Raw genomic sequence first — 13,863 nt, 5'->3', positions numbered from 1 at the left:
CACCTCAGCCAGCCGGCTTATGTATCCCTCCCAAGAGGGACAGGTGATGGAAATTAGTCACAGCTGGCTGGGTGCCTGGGACCTGGTCCTGCAGGAGGCACGTCTGCCAGGCAGCAGTCCCACTGGGAAGGGTGGTGGAGGTGATGTTCCAACAGCAGCAGCAACAACAGGCTCTCCTTCCCTGGGTGGCGATGTTCTCTTCTTCCTGCAGGCACTGGGTCTCCCAGGCCACCTCAGCCAGCCGGCTTATGTATCCCTCCAAAGAGGGACAGGTGATGGAAATTAGTCACAGCTGGCTGGCTACCGGGGACCTGGTCCTGCCAGGCAGAAGTCCCACAGGGAAGGGTGGTGGAGGTGGTGGTCCCACAGCAGCAGCAGCAGCCGCCTCTCCTTCCCTTGGGCGATGGTCTCTTCCTCCTGCAGGCACTGGGTCTCCCAGGCCACCTCAGCCAGCCGGCTTATGTATCCCTCCCAAGAGGGACAGGTGATGGAAATTAGTCACAGCTGGCTGGGTGCCTGGGACCTGGTCCTGCAGGAGGCACGTCTGCCAGGCAGCAGTCCCACTGGGAAGGGTGGTGGAGGTGATGTTCCAACAGCAGCAGCAACAACAGGCTCTCCTTCCCTGGGTGGCGATGTTCTCTTCTTCCTGCAGGCACTGGGTCTCCCAGGCCACCTCAGCCAGCCGGCTTATGTATCCCTCCCAAGAGGGACAGGTGATGGAAATTAGTCACAGCTGGCTGGCTACCGGGGACCTGGTCCTGCCAGGCAGAAGTCCCACAGGGAAGGGTGGTGGAGGTGGTGGTCCCACAGCAGCAGCAGCAGCTGCCTCTCCTTCCCTTGGGCGATGGTCTCTTCCTCCTGCAGGCACTGGGTCTCCCAGGCCACCTCAGCCAGCCGGCTTATGTATCTCTCCAAACAGGGACAGGTGGTGAGAATCAGTCCTGGCTGGCTGGGTACCTGGGCCTGGTCCTGCCAGGCAGAAGTCCCACAGGGAAGGGTGGTGGAGGTGGTGGTCCAACAACAGCAGCAGCAGCCGCCTCTCCTTCCCTTGGGCGATGGTCTCTTCCTCCTGCAGGCACTGGGTCTCCCAGGCCACCTCAGCCAGCCGGCTTCTGTATCCCTCCAAAGAGGGACAGGTGATGGAAATTAGTCACAGCTGGCTGGGTGCCTGGGACCTGGTCCTGCAGGAGGCACGTCTGCCAGGCAGCAGTCCCACTGGGAAGGGTGGTGGAGGTGATGTTCCAACAGCAGCAGCAACAACAGGCTCTCCTTCCCTGGGTGGCGATGTTCTCTTCTTCCTGCAGGCACTGGGTCTCCCAGGCCACCTCAGCCAGCCGGCTTCTGTATCCCTCCCAAGAGGGACAGGTGATGGAAATTAGTCACAGCTGGCTGGGTGCCTGGGACCTGGTCCTGCAGGAGGCACGTCTGCCAGGCAGCAGTCCCACTGGGAAGGGTGGTGGAGGTGATGTTCCAACAGCAGCAGCAACAACAGGCTCTCCTTCCCTGGGTGGCGATGTTCTCTTCTTCCTGCAGGCACTGGGTCTCCCAGGCCACCTCAGCCAGCCGGCTTCTGTATCCCTCCAAAGAGGGACAGGTGATGGTAATTAGTCACAGCTGGCTGGGTACCTGGGGCCTGGTCCTGCAGGAGGCACGTCTGCCAGGCAGCAGTCCCACTGGGAAGGGTGGTGGAGGTGATGTTCCAACAGCAGCAGCAACAGCAGGCTCTCCTTCCCTGGGTGGCGATGTTCTCTTCTTCCTGCAGACACTGGGTCTCCCAGGCCACCTCAGCCAGCCGGCTTCTGTATCCCTCCCAAGAGGGACAGGTGATGGAAATTAGTCACAGCTGGCTGGGTACCGGGGACCTGGTCCTGCCAGGCAGAAGTCCCACAGGGAAGGGTGGTGGAGGTGGTGGTCCCTCAGCAGCAGCAGCAGCCGCCTCTCCTTCCCTTGGGCGATGGTCTCTTCCTCCTGCAGACACTGGGTCTCCCAGGCCACCTCAGCCAGCCGGCTTATGTATCCCTCCAAAGAGGGACAGGTGGTGAGAATCAGTCCTGGCTGGCTGGGTACCTGGGGCCTGGTCCTGCCAGGCAGAAGTCCTACAGGGAAGGGTGGTGGAGGTGGTGGTCCCACAGCAGCAGCCGCCTCTCCTTCCCTTGGGCGATGGTCTCTTCCTCCTGCAGACACTGGGTCTCCCAGGCCACCTCAGCCAGCCGGCTTATGTATCCCTCCAAAGAGGGACAGGTGGTGAGAATCAGTCCTAGCTGGCTGGGTACCTGGGGCCTGGTCCTGCCAGGCAGAAGTTCCACAGGGAAGGGTGGTGGAGGTGGTGGTCCCTCAGCAGCAGCAGCAGCAGCAGCAGCAGCAGCCGCCGCCTCTCCTTCCCTTGGGCGATGGTCTCTTCCTCCTGCAGGCACTGGGTCTCCCAGGCCACCTCAGCCAGCCGGCTTATATATCCCTCCAAAGAGGGACAGGTGGTGAGAATCAGTCCTGGCTGGCTGGGTACCTGGGGCCTGGTCCTGCCAGGCAGAAGTCCCTCAGGGAAGGGTGGTGGAGATGGTGGTCCCACAACAGCAGCAGCAGCCGCCTCTCCTTCCCTTGGGCGATGGTCTCTTCCTCCTGCAGACACTGGGTCTCCCAGGCCACCTCAGCCAGCCGGCTTATGTATCCCTCCAAAGAGGGACAGGTGGTGAGAATCAGTCCTGGCTGGCTGGGTACCTGGGGCCGGGTCCTGCCAGGCAGAAGTCCTACAGGGAAGGGTGGTGGAGGTGGTGGTCCCACAGCAGCAGCCGCCTCTCCTTCCCTTGGCGATGGTCTCTTCCTCCTGCAGGCACTGGGTCTCCCAGGCCACCTCAGCCAGCCGGCTTATATATCCCTCCAAAGAGGGACAGGTGGTGAGAATCAGTCCTGGCTGGCTGGGTACCTGGGGCCTGGTCCTGCCAGGCAGAAGTCCCTCAGGGAAGGGTGGTGGAGATGGTGGTCCCACAACAGCAGCAGCAGCCGCCTCTCCTTCCCTTGGGCGATGGTCTCTTCCTCCTGCAGACACTGGGTCTCCCAGGCCACCTCAGCCAGCCGGCTTATGTATCCCTCCAGAGAGGGACAGGTGGTGAGAATCATTCCTGGCTGGCTGGGTACCTGGGGCCTGGTCCTGCCAGGCAGAAGTCCCTCAGGGAAGGGTGGTGGAGATGGTGGTCCCACAACAGCAGCAGCAGCCGCCTCTCCTTCCCTTGGGCGATGGTCTCTTCCTCCTGCAGACACTGGGTCTCCCAGGCCACCTCAGCCAGCCGGCTTATGTATCTCTCCAAACAGGGACAGGTGGTGAGAATCAGTCCTGGCTGGCTGGGTACCTGGGCCTGGTCCTGCCAGGCAGAAGTCCCACAGGGAAGGGTGGTGGAGGTGGTGGTCCAACAACAGCAGCAGCAGCCGCCTCTCCTTCCCTTGGGCGATGGTCTCTTCCTCCTGCAGACACTGGGTCTCCCAGGCCACCTCAGCCAGCCGGCTTATGTATCCCTCCAAAGAGGAACAGGTGGTGAGAATCACTCCTAGCTGGCTGGGTACGTGGGGCCTGGTCCTGCCAGGCAGAAGTCCCACAGGGAAGGGTGGTGGAGGTGGTGGTCCCACAGCAGCAGCAGCCGCCGCCGCCTCTCCTTCCCTTGGGCGATAGTCTCTTCCTCCTGCAGACACTGGGTCTCCCAGGCCACCTCAGCCAGCCGGCTTATGTATCCCTCCAAAGAGGGACAGGTGGTGAGAATCAGTCCTAGCTGGCTGGGTACCTGGGGCCTGGTCCTGCCAGGCAGAAGTCCCACAGGGAAGGGTGGTGGAGGTGGTGGTCCCACAGCAGCAGCAAGAGCAGCAGCCTCTCCTTCCTTGGGCGATGGTCTCTTCCTCCTGCAGACACTGGGTCTCCCAGGCCACCTCAGCCAGCCGGCTTATGTATCCCTCCAGAGAGGGACAGGTGGTGAGAATCAGTCCTGGCTGGCTGGGTACCTGGGGCCTGGTCCTGCCAGGCAGAGGTCCCTCAGGGAAGGGTGGTGGAGGTGGTGGTCCCACAACAGCAGCAGCAGCCGCCTCTCCTTCCCTTGGGCGATGGTCTCTTCCTCCTGCAGGCACTGGGTCTCCCAGGCCACCTCAGCCAGCCGGCTTATGTATCCCTCCAAAGAGGGACAGGTGGTGAGAATCAGTCCTGGCTGGCTGGGTACCTGGGGCCTGGTCCTGCCAGGCAGAAGTCCTACAGGGAAGGGTGGTGGAGGTGGTGGTCCCACAGAAGCAGCAGCAGTCGCCTCTCCTTCCTTGGGCGATGGTCTCTTCCTCCTGCAAACACTGGGTCTCCCAGGCCACCTCAGCCAGCCGGCTTATGTATCCCTCCAAAGAGGGACAGGTGGTGAGAATCAGTCCTAGCTGGCTGGGTACCTGGGGCCTGGTCCTGCCAGGCAGAAGTCCCACAGGGAAGGGTGGTGGAGATGGTGGTGTCACAGCAGCAGCAGCAGCCGCCTCTCCTTCCCTTGGGCGATGGTCTCTTCCTCCTGCAGGCACTGGGTCTCCCAGGCCACCTCAGCCAGCCGGCTTATGTATCCCTCCAAAGAGGGACAGGTGGTGAGAATCAGTCCTAGCTGGCTGGGTACCAGGGGCCTGATCCTGCCAGGCAGAAGTCCCACAGGGAAGGGTGGTGGAGATGGTGGTCCCACAGCAGCAGCAGCAGCCGCCTCTCCTTCCCTTGGGCGATGGTCTCTTCCTCCTGCAGACACTGGGTCTCCCAGGCCACCTCAGCCAGCCGGCTTATGTATCCCTCCAAAGAGGGACAGGTGGTGAGAATCAGTACTGGCTGGCTGGGTACCTGGGGCCTGGTCCTGCCAGGCAGAAGTCCCACAGGGAAGGGTGGTGGAGGTGGTGGTCCAACAACAGCAGCAGCAGCCGCCTCTCCTTCCCTTGGGCGATGGTCTCTTCCTCCTGCAGACACTGGGTCTCCCAGGCCACCTCAGCCAGCCGGCTTATGTATCCCTCCAAAGAGGAACAGGTGGTGAGAATCACTCCTAGCTGGCTGGGTACCTGGGGCCTGGTCCTGCCAGGCAGAAGTTCCACAGGGAAGGGTGGTGGAGGTGGTGGTCCCACAGCAGCAGCAGCCGCCGCCTCTCCTTCCCTTGGGCGATGGTCTCTTCCTCCTGCAGACACTGGGTCTCCCAGGCCACCTCAGCCAGCCGGCTTATGTATCCCTCCAAAGAGGGACAGGTGGTGAGAATCAGTCCTAGCTGGCTGGGTACCTGGGGCCTGGTCCTGCCAGGCAGAAGTCCCACAGGGAAGGGTGGTGGAGATGGTGGTCCCACAGCAGCAGCAGCAGCCGCCTCTCCTTCCCTTGGGCGATGGTCTCTTCCTCCTGCAGACACTGGGTCTCCCAGGCCACCTCAGCCAGCCGGCTTATGTATCCCTCCAAACAGGGACAGGTGGTGAGAATCAGTCCTGGCTGGCTGGGTACCTGGGGCCTGGTCCTGCCAGGCAGAAGTCCTACAGGGAAGGGTGGTGGAGGTGGTGGTCCCACAGCAGCAGCAGCAGTCGCCTCTCCTTCCTTGGGCGATGGTCTCTTCCTCCTGCAGACACTGGGTCTCCCAGGCCACCTCAGCCAGCCGGCTTATGTATCCCTCCAAAGAGGGACAGGTGGTGAGAATCAGTCCTAGCTGGCTGGGTACCTGGGGCCTGGTCCTGCCAGGCAGAAGTCCCACAGGGAAGGGTGGTGGAGATGGTGGTCCCACAGCAGCAGCAGCAACCGCCTCTCCTTCCCTTGGGCGATGCTTTCTTTCTCCTGCAGGGCCTGGGTCTCCCAGGCCACCTCAGCCAGCCGGCTTATGTATCCCTCCAGAGAGGGACAGGTGGTGAGAATCATTCCTGGCTGGCTGGGTACCTGGGGCCTGGTCCTGCCAGGCAGAAGTCCCTCAGGGAAGGGTGGTGGAGATGGTGGTCCCACAACAGCAGCAGCAGCCGCCTCTCCTTCCCTTGGGCGATGGTCTCTTCCTCCTGCAGACACTGGGTCTCCCAGGCCACCTCAGCCAGCCGGCTTATGTATCCCTCCAAAGAGGGACAGGTGGTGAGAATCAGTCCTAGCTGGCTGGGTACCTGGGGCCTGGTCCTGCCAGGCAGAAGTCCCACAGGGAAGGGTGGTGGAGGTGGTGGTCCCACAACAGCAGCAGCAGCCGCCTCTCCTTCCCTTGGGCGATGGTCTCTTCCTCCTGCAGGCACTGGGTCTCCCAGGCCACCTCAGCCAGCCGGCTTATGTATCCCTCCAAAGAGGAACAGGTGGTGAGAATCAGTCCTGGCTGGCTGGGTACCTGGGGCCTGGTCCTGCCAGGCAGAAGTCCTACAGGGAAGGGTGGTGGAGGTGGTGGTCCCACAGCAGCAGCCGCCTCTCCTTCCCTTGGGCGATGGTCTCTTCCTCCTGCAGGCACTGGGTCTCCCAGGCCACCTCAGCCAGCTGGCTTATATATCCCTCCAAAGAGGGACAGCTGGTGAGAATCAGTCCTGGCTGGCTGGGTACCTGGGGCCTGGTCCTGCCAGGCAGAAGTCCTACAGGGAAGGGTGGTGGAGGTGGTGGTCCCACAGCAGCAGCAGCAGCAGCCGCCGCCTCTCCTTCCCTTGGCCGATGGTCTCTTCTTCCTGCAGGCACTGGGTCTCCCAGGCCACCTCAGCCAGCCGGCTTATGTATCCCTCCAGAGAGGGACAGGTGGTAAGAATCAGTCCTGGCTGGCTGGGTACCTAGGGCCTGGTCCTGCCAGGCAGAAGTCCCACAGGGAAGGGTGGTGGAGGTGGTGGTCCCGCAACAGCAGCAGCAGCCGCCTCTCCTTCCCTTGGGCGATGGTCTCTTCCTCCTGCAGACACTGGGTCTCCCAGGCCACCTCAGCCAGCCGGCTTATGTATCCCTCCAGAGAGGGACAGGTGGTGAGAATCAGTCCTGGCTGGCTGGGTACCTGGGGCCTGGTCCTGCCAGGCAGAAGTCCCACAGGGAAGGGTGGTGGAGGTGGTGGTCCCACAGCAGCAGCAGCAGCCGCCTCTCCTTCCCTTGGGCGATGGTCTCTTCCTCCTGCAGACACTGTGTCTCCCAGGCCACCTCAGCCAGCTGGCTTATGTATCCCTCCAAAGAGGGACAGGTGGTGAGAATCAGTCCTGGCTGGCTGGGTACCTGGGGCCTGGTCCTGCCAGGCAGAAGTCCCACAGGGAAGGGTGGTGGAGGTGGTGGTCCCACAACAGCAGCAGCAGCCGCCTCTCCTTCCCTTGGGCGATGGTCTCTTCTTCCTGCAGGCACCGGATCTCCCAGGCCACCTCAGCCAGCCGGCTTATGTATCCCTCCAAAGAGGGACAGGTGGTGAGAATCAGTCCTGGCTGGCTGGGTACCTGGGGCCTGGTCCTGCCAGGCAGAAGTCCCACAGGGAAGGGTGGTGGAGGTGGTCGTCCCACAGCAGCAGCAGCCGCCTCTCCTTCCCTTGGGCGATGGTGTCCTCTTCCTGCAGGCACTGGGTCTCCCAGGCCACCTCAGCCAGCCGGCTTATGTATCCCTCCAAAGAGGGACAGGTTATTTATAACTTGGAACAATTTTTTGCCCATTGATAGTCCACTCTGCCTCTATGGGGCGATTGGTAAAGCCTAGGATTTTGGTCTTCGTGAAATCGATTGTTAAATGATTTTCAGTGCAGTATTCCATGAAAACTCTTAAGAGTCGTTTTAGGCCAATTTTTGAAAATGCTAGCAGAGCAGCATCGTCTGCATAAAGTAAGATTGGGCATGTGTGCTCACCTATTTTGGGGGAGTGAAACTTTGGTGATAGATATCTTGATCTCAAGTCATTTAGGAAGAGGTTGAAAAGCAAGGGGGCCACCACACAACCTTGCCTAACTCCTTTTGTTGTGGGTAGTTAATTGGTTAAATCGCCATTGCTACCACAACGTACATGTATGGAGGTGTGCTGGTGGCGGTGGTAAATTAGTAGTAACAGCCTTTTGTCTATTGTTGTTTTTTCCAACTTGGCCCAGAGTATGTCCCTTGAGATTGAATCAAAAGCGGATTTTAAATCCACGAAGGCGACAAATAAGGCTTTCCCCATTGGATTCCTATACTTTTCTGCCAGTTGATGTAGGAGTTGGCAGTGGTCCAGCACGGATCTGCCTCTCCTAAATCCTGCCTGCTCATATCCCAAAATGTCTTCCTCCTCCATCCAGGTCAGCAGTTTTCCTTTTAGGTAACTGGCATATAATTTCCCTACCACTGAAAGGAGACTAATAGGCCTGTAACTTGATGGATCTTCTCGTGGGCCTCTCTTATAAATAGGGATGATAATGGCTTCATGCCATATCTCAGGAGTTCGACCTGTGTTATTTACCAAACTGAAAAGATTAGCGAGTACGGGAGCCCACCATTCAGGATGGCATTTTAGTAGTTCCGGGGGTATGTTATCACAGCCCGGGGCTTTAGCTGATTTTAATTTTCCAATTAGTTCTATTACTTCACTCTGCTTCACTGACGGCCATCTAGGTAGTTGTTCCAAATCATATGTGAAGGGGTATTTCGGGGGAGTATGTTCCATAAGTATCTGTATAATTTTTTTCCCAAATATATGCCGAGATGTTACATGGGGCAAAATTTTTAGGACTGATGCCTCCTGAGACTAAGGACCAATTTTTTTTAGAGTTTTTCGTCTCTGAGGCGTGGATTAGGGGTTTCCATCCTTCGTGGATTATCTGTCTCTTTTTGGAGGCTATTAGTAGTTTGTATTTTTGTTTAGTGGTGTAGTACTCAGGGGGCAGTGTGTTGGATTTTTGTTCTCGATATTGCCGATATATCTGTCTCAATTGACTCTTAATTTGTATACATTCTTTATCGTACCATCTATGGGCACTTGCATTGGTATTTTTTTTTTAAATCTTAGGTGTTAAAAGATTATTCAGGGACGCGTTTAGGATATCGTAGGCTTTAAGAGCCATATGAAGATTGTCAGTTTCCCCTATTTGCTCTTCAAGGTCTAAAGCATAGTCAGATGAGATAAAAGTGGCTAGCTTAGAGGCCAAAGTGGTGGACCAAATGGTCCTCCTAAATGAGGAGTACATTTGGTTGGCTATCAAATTATACCCCTTGACCACCTTACATTTATCGTTAGACTGTATTAATAAAGATAGGGGGAGGTGATCACTATCTTGTCTTGTGTCTACTATGAATTTAGTTATTTGTTGTAGCAGCTGGTGAGAGACTATCGCGTAGTCGATTACGCTACTTCACCTGCCGGATATGTAAGTATACTCAGTGTGTGTATCTAAAGGCTTTAGACCATTGAGTATAATAAGACCATGGCTTCCCACTAGGCGGGTCAAACAGATTCCCGAGTAGTTAGTTCTTACATCCTTGGAGGATCTATCATATATAGGGAAATAATGGTTATTCTCCTCACCCCTCCAGAGTTTCGATGTCCAAAGAGTGTCATTGCTAGGTCCAATTCTAGCGTTGAAATCACCCAGAATGATTAGTAAAGCTTTGGGAAACCATGATTCCAACTCGGTAATATATGATTCCAACTCCTCCCATATTTGCTCTAAGTGAGCTCTTACTGAAGTAGGTGGTAAATAGACATTAATCAGTATAAAGGAAACAGTATTGAATTCTAACAAGACCGCCATTGCAAGGTTATTACATGAATGAAGTTTTGTATACTGAGCTGTTAGCGTTGTGGAAATAAGTACTGTCATGCCGCCTTTGGCTTTGCCTTTCCGTTTGTCTTGGGGCAGAGCTGCTGGTAATGTAAAAGAAACAAATTCATCTAGTAGTACCTCATGTCTCCTGAAGAAGGATTATATCATGATGTTTCAGATAATTACATAGTTCTATGTTGCTTTCTTTGGCATTCCAGCCCGCAATATTCCACGATAGGATGTGTAGCGGTTGGTTTTCCTGGGTTGTTTTGGCGTGGGTGGGAAGAGATAATAAAGGAAAAGCTGCTGAGTTGGGAGGAAGAACTCAGTGTTCAACGCTGATTTGGTTAAGGGAGTTTGTTGTATCCATGAAAATGGCTCCAGATGACTTAGTACGAGCTGCAATTTTTATATTCGGATAGGTTGAGTTGGAGGGAGGAGATACAGGGTCCGACAAGGGTGCGGAGGAAATATCTTTTCCCAGATTCCTGATGGACTTGGTTTTTTCTAGGTGTTCTATCAGATGTTGGAGCTTGTTAATAACCATCATACGTTCGGTTTCTGGAAGTCGTGAGTATAGCTCTGCAAGTTGTAGTTCTTCTGGCTCCAATTCATGCATCAGGTTGGATAGCTCTTGAATGCCGCTGGAAGGAGTCTTGGGTTGTGTTGATATTAAAGAACTAACTTGCGAGTTAGTCGTATGGAGCTCATCTATTGTAGACAGCTCTGTTTCCGAGATGGATAATCTGGATATGTGTGGAATGTTGGGCCATAGTGGAGACGGCATTGATGAGTTTTTGTAATAACATTGAATTGATATACCTCTTTCCTTAAGATTATTTCGTATGCGATATATTTGATTGGCCATGGCAGTGGAGTGCAGAGTGACGATCAAGCGGGAGTAATCCGATCCAGAAGATATATTGGTCAAGGATTTGATATAATTCATCCTATGTGAAGGGAAGAGGGATTGTGCAAAGCATTTATCCAAGAACGGAATGCTTGGAAAAGTGGGCCAATGTCCATATGCACATTTGTTGTAAGTTAATACCAGTTTGTCCAGTTGTAGTATCAATTTCCATGGGCTCTGTTGGAACTTGTCCACAGTTGTCCGTGCAAACATTTGGGAGGCGAGTGTCGAGTGCCTTAGTTCCCGCTCCCTGCTTGGTGGGGCATGACTAGAGGAAGTGCCCCCATTGTTTGGTGGCATGACTTTCTTTCTGGAGAAAGTAGGATTAGTTTTAGCAGGACATTGATCCTTTGTGGTAGCTTCCAGTAATTTAAACAGTGGCTTATAGTTCATTTTTCTGTCATTGGAAGGTTTACTATTTTTGATGTTTTTTGGTTTCTTAGATTCTTGAGTTTCTTTTTTCCTCCCTTGTGCTGAGAAGTTCGTTTTCACAGATTTGTTCAAACTCTTATTCTTGTTCTTCTTAGATCGTCCTGTATTTGGCTCCTGTGTGGCAGTGGTGTTCAATGGAGTTGTGATAGTTTTAGCTCCTGTAGAATTTTGTTCAAGATGAGATCCAATTGATTTGACCAGAGTGGTGAGAAGGTTGTTGGTCTCAGTAATATATGCTTTGATCATGCTCAATTCTTCATGTAGAAGTCATTGCCAACTTGTAGGTTTAGGAACGGAGTGAGCTGCAGAAGATAAGAAATAGGACTCGCAGCTCATCTCTTGTGAGAACTGTGAACAACTCTTGGAGTCATGGCATGAATGTACAGTGATGATCTCAGAGGGCATTCCGTCGTCCATTGTGTTATTAACACAGTTGTCATTGCAGTTAAAACCAGCATCTTGGAGCTCCTCTGCCAGGCTCTTAGCAGCCCTGTTATCAACAAATGCTTTTACTGAAAAAGGGTGATCTAATGTCCATTCATATGCCCTTGGGATAGAGGAGTTAATTTCTTGTGGTTTGGAGAGATGTTGTGGCAAATGAGCTGAGTCATGCACTGGTAAAAAGTAGCTCATTATTTTGGCTTGTGTTTTATCCTCCCCCATGACTGTTCCTAGCTCCTGTTTGGTCGTCAAATTAAGATCATTAACACGCTCTGTAACTTCTAGAGTGGATTACTGTAACGCGCTCTACGTAGGGCTGCCCTTGAAGGCTGTTCGGAAACTTCAGCTAGTGCAAAATGCGGCAGCCAGGCTGTTGACGAGGACCAATCGGTCTGCGCATATAACACCTGTCCTGGCTCGCTTGCACTGGCTACCTATTTGTTTCCGAGCTAGATTCAAGGTGCTGGTGTTGACCTATAAAGCCTTACACGGTGTGGGACCGCAATACCTTGTGGAACGCCTCTCCTGCTATGAACCTACCCGTTCACTTCGTTCAGTATCTAAGGCCCTCCTCCGGGTACCAACTCACCAGGATGCCCGGAGGACTGTTACTAGATCTAAGGCCTTTTCTGTGGTGGCCCCCGAATTATGGAACAGCTTACCGGAGGAAATACGCCTGGCGCCTACGGTTCTTTCTTTTAGGCGCCAGGTTAAGACCTGGCTATACTCCCAGGCATTTTAATGTTTAATGCTTTATGTTTAATGTTTTCAGTTTAATGTGTTCCTTTGTTACTGATTTTATTCTATATTGTATTTTAATCTCGTTTTGTACACCGCCCAGAGAGCTATTAGCTATGGGCGGTCTAGAAATGAAATAAATAAATAAATATACAATGTAAGTTAAAAGGATAAGTTGTTTAAAACTGTTGGAGCTAGTTTCCGTTCCAAAGTCCTATGTGTCTCCAGTAGGTCTCCAAACTCTCTGGTGGTATGTTAATAACAGTTTTGATTTATTATTGCTAGTGCAGCCGTTTATATCTTAAGGTTGAGGTCTCAACTGGCGTGCTTTGTTATTAGAGCTGGAGTGACGCCTTGATTTACAGTCACTTTTAGCAGATAGAACCCCCATGTTTGTCTCTAATTTATACCCAGCAGTTTGGGAGTCGAACTTCCCTAGTTGATTAGAGCTTTCGCTTTTAAGTTTTGACTTTTAGAGCTTTAAACACTGAGAGTAAGAGCTGTGTAAAAAGTGTGTCCTACCGGAAGACGAGTCAAAGCACTGCGCATCCAGCCTGGCACTTGAGAACATGTGCTCACTGGATATGATGCCCAACCTGAACTACCTGTTGGGGACGGCACGGTGGAACTCAGCCAACCCAGCTGTTTTCATTTGGACAACATCATGTCGTCACAAAGAGAGTGAAAACCAGCCCTGAGAGCTTCGCCCTCCTCCTCGAAAAGGGAGCAGGGCTGCGCTTCACATTTACACTTCTGGAGGAAGTAGAGTTTGGACTACAGCTCCCAGAATCCCTGATAGGAAACTAACTTTCCACTCCACGCATCATTGGCGCAAATGGCCTTCAACATCTATCAGTCATGAAAATGTGTCTCCTTACTGAAAGAGGCTCCAATCTCATAATTCTCCTCCATGGCTTCCCTGTGCGGAGCGCTTTGGCCCGGATCCAGGAGATCCACTCCTCCTCTGTGAAATGCACAGCTGCTGCCGCCTCCTCCTCAAAGGTCACCGGATCCTGGAAGAAGAACATGCCCTCTGCTCAAGAGACGGCCTCTTCCGCACAGACCTTTGTGTCCAGCTCGAAAGGCGAAGGGCAACAGGGTGTGCTTGAATCATTCACAGCATTCAAAGAGCTCCTCCCACGTGTCCGAGTTGGATCCTGAGGCGAGGGCCCAGTAAGGATCCAGCCCGCACAGCCAGAAAGGTTTCCCACAGCTGGTTTTGAAACTGGAGGGCTGTGGACGCCGTAAGCAGAAAGGGCATTTACCTTGACCCATTCCCCAAAAGAGCAAAACTTTAGCCTCAAATCCAAAACTTCTCTACACAGCCATTTAGGTGAAGGATATCTGCCTTGCATGCAAAAAGTCCTGGGTTCAATTCTCAGCAGCATCTCCAGGCAGGACTGGGAAAGGCTCCCTGCTTGAAACCCGGGACAGCAGCTGCCACTCAGTGCAGACAATTCTGAGCTAGGTGGACCAAGTCAACATAAGGCACCTTTCTCTGTTTCCACAAAGCTCACAAAAATGCAGCCAATTTTCAATAATGTCATCCATGGCCACTCTTCCCAATTCTTCAAGTAAATGACTTCCTGATCATTAATTTATAATGAAAGAAATAAAACTGGCTTCTTCTCTAAAGTGAGCAGTTCGGGCGCAAAGCAGGAGGCTGACACCACTCTTGCCTACCTC

The sequence above is a fragment of the Rhineura floridana genome, chromosome 3, assembly GCF_030035675.1.
Source record: "Rhineura floridana isolate rRhiFlo1 chromosome 3, rRhiFlo1.hap2, whole genome shotgun sequence".
Classification (NCBI taxonomy): domain Eukaryota; kingdom Metazoa; phylum Chordata; class Lepidosauria; order Squamata; family Rhineuridae; genus Rhineura; species Rhineura floridana.
This window is presented reverse-complemented; position numbering follows the sequence as displayed.